Below are 2,614 nucleotides of genomic sequence, written 5' to 3'. Positions count from 1 at the left end.
GGGATGGACTTTGTGTCTACAAAGTAGAAGAATTTCTTTCCTGGTGTGAATAATTCTCCCCTTCCCCACCAGAGCATGGGCAGGCTCTCACGCCTGCCACCTCTTCCTAGTCGTAGCTCTACTGGCCTTGCTTATGTCCTGATCCTGTCAACCCCTTTCACATGCCCCCTGTCAACCCCTTTCTCAACCCCTGATCCTGTCAACCCCTTTCACATGCCCCTCCCCCAGGTACCTAGCACTGCACATCTTGGTTATCTCTTTTTCTGGACCTCCTGTCATATCTGCTAATCCTTAGTAAGAATGGTAGAGCTCTGGAGTGAAACAGTCACATGGAGGTGGCAGAATATACTGTGTATGAACACATGACTTAAAGTCAGAGAGATGGAGGTTTACGTCCAAACTCTGCCACTTACCAGCCCTATGACCCTGAGCAAGTGTGATCCCTGAGAGCTGTTTTTCTTTACTGTACAATAGGAATAATGATTGTTTCTATCTCAGGTCTATACATGAAGATTAAACAAGATAATGAATGTGCCCAGTATATATTAAGTTCACAATAAACAGTAGCTAATATTACCATTTAGGATTCTGCAGAGCTCATTTGCATAGGTGTGCAAGAATTACCTTCCTATCTCCTTCTTTTTACTTTCCTCTCCTTCCCCTTATGCAGAGAACATCACCACCCTGAAGCCAGAGACTAACACTGCAGGACTCAGCAGGTGGGTGAGAGAAGGGCTGGATCCATGAAGGAGGAAGGTGGGCTCCTGGGGAAGGGATCTGTGGGGATTGGTGTGAGTGGGGCCATGGTTATGGAGGCCAGAGCTGAAGAGAGGGGCTAAAATGGAGGCAGGAGATGGTTGGCCACTAAGGAGGTGGAAGCCTGGAAGTGGGAGAGCTCCTACATGGGCGAGGAGGCCCCAGGGAACTTTTGTGGAGGGTCACCAAAGCCAGCCAGAGCAGCTGGATGGTCCTCATGTCTCTTAGTTGCTTCCCTCAGCCTAAGCACAGCAGCCACAGCCCTTTCTGGCTCCATTGCTGTAGTGAGCCCTCATCTTGCCCCTGGTGGGTCTCTTGTCCATGACCCTGAAGAAATGGAGGCACGAGAGTGAGTTGAACAAGCTGGCCCTGGAACTGGGAATGAAGAGAGGAGGAATTGGGGGCAGAGATTGGGGTGTCTTTCCTATGGGGCAGCCTTGTCGGGGAGGGAAACAGGTAGTGGGAGGGTAACATGAAGGAGATGTGAAGATAAGACCTCTTCTCTAGACTTGCTGGGGACTCTGTACACAGCAATAAGAATTACTCATCACACAAGTTCTTCATGCTGAAAGCTATATATAGTATAAGCCATCTGCACATATGCTTATGGCCTATATGCCTCAGCTAAAAGAAATATTGATGCCAAATAATCTCTTTTAAATAATAAACAAAATTATAAATTATAAAGTGTACTCATTTCCCCTGTGTCTTCCTGGGAATTTAACTTAGTCTCAGAGGCCCAATGAGCTGAGTGTGGTGGATTTTGCATTTCAAAGTTAAGCCCTAAATCCAGCGAACAACCAAGTAAAGATGGTTATTAACCCAACTCAGACTGACTCTGAGTTTATCCATTTTTCTAGGACTATTTAAGAAACAACTGAGGCATCAGACCAACCTTCCCCACAAGTCCTCGGTAAGAAACTAGTCCAGTCGCACGTAGAGGGGGGCTCCTGGCCTTCTTGCTGCTTCCTTACCTAGACCCCACACAGAGGGTGGTGGGATGAGGCGGGGGGCAGATCTGGAGGAAATGTCTCTGAAAACTGAGATGTAGGGCTTGTGCAGCAAGAACTCAGCATTCTACTTGCTGTCCTGCAGGGACAGCCCAATGCCTGGTTTTGTCTTTGGAAGTCCCTGGTGCCCAGCCATCTGCCTCTAACCAGGGTTCTGTCTCTAAAGGATCTTTCCTGCCATGCTGATGCCACATATTCCAATGTGATCAACCTGGCCCCCCAGAAGGAGGATGACTTTGCTGTCTACGCCAACATGCCCCCTTTTCATCACCCCAGGAGGACATTACCAGACCAAGTGAAATATGCCTCCATTGTATTCCACTGATGGGAAGCTAATGAGATGCTCAGAGTGGGGGTTAGACCTGGCCCCAGCTGAATCTTGGCATACCCTTTGCTTTAGATTTATGTGTGTGTTAAAAAAAAAATACACAGGCCAGGCGCGGTGGCTCACACCTGTATCCCAGCACTTTGGGAGGCTGAGGCAGGTAGATCACGAGGTCAAGAGATCAAGACCATCCTGGCAAACATGGTGAAACTCCGTCTCTACTAAAGATACAAAAATTAGCCAGGCGTGGTGGTGCATGCCTGTAATCCCAGCTACTTGGAAGGCTGAGGCAGGAGAATCACTTGAACCCGGGGGCGGAAGTTGCAGTGAGCCAGGATCACACCACTGCACTCCAGCCTGGCAACAGAGTGAGACTCCATCTCTAAAAAAAATAAATAAAAATAAAACATAAAACATATTCTGATGGAGGTGGATGGCTAGACATTTCTTCTAATTTATTAGAATCAAAGTACAGTTCTAATAGAAAGGAGTGACATACAAGAGACACAGGACACGCTCGTCC

At 47.7% G+C, this 2,614-nt stretch overlaps 1 long non-coding RNA gene across 1 annotated transcript; it reads left to right on the top strand.

The window, feature by feature from the left end:
* Window positions 1–668: 668 nt before the first annotated feature.
* LOC100587437 lies at window positions 669–2,181 on the top strand. Its single transcript, XR_001115723.1, has 3 exons — window positions 669–719; window positions 1,617–1,669; window positions 1,933–2,181. It is a non-coding gene; the product is annotated as an uncharacterized LOC100587437 (long non-coding RNA).
* The last annotated feature ends 433 nt before the right edge of the window (window positions 2,182–2,614 follow it).

The sequence above is a fragment of the Nomascus leucogenys genome, chromosome 5, assembly GCF_006542625.1.
Source record: "Nomascus leucogenys isolate Asia chromosome 5, Asia_NLE_v1, whole genome shotgun sequence".
Taxonomy (NCBI): Eukaryota; Metazoa; Chordata; class Mammalia; order Primates; family Hylobatidae; genus Nomascus; species Nomascus leucogenys.
The sequence above is the reverse complement of the archived record's forward strand: the minus strand, read 5'-3'. Positions and strand labels throughout refer to the sequence as shown.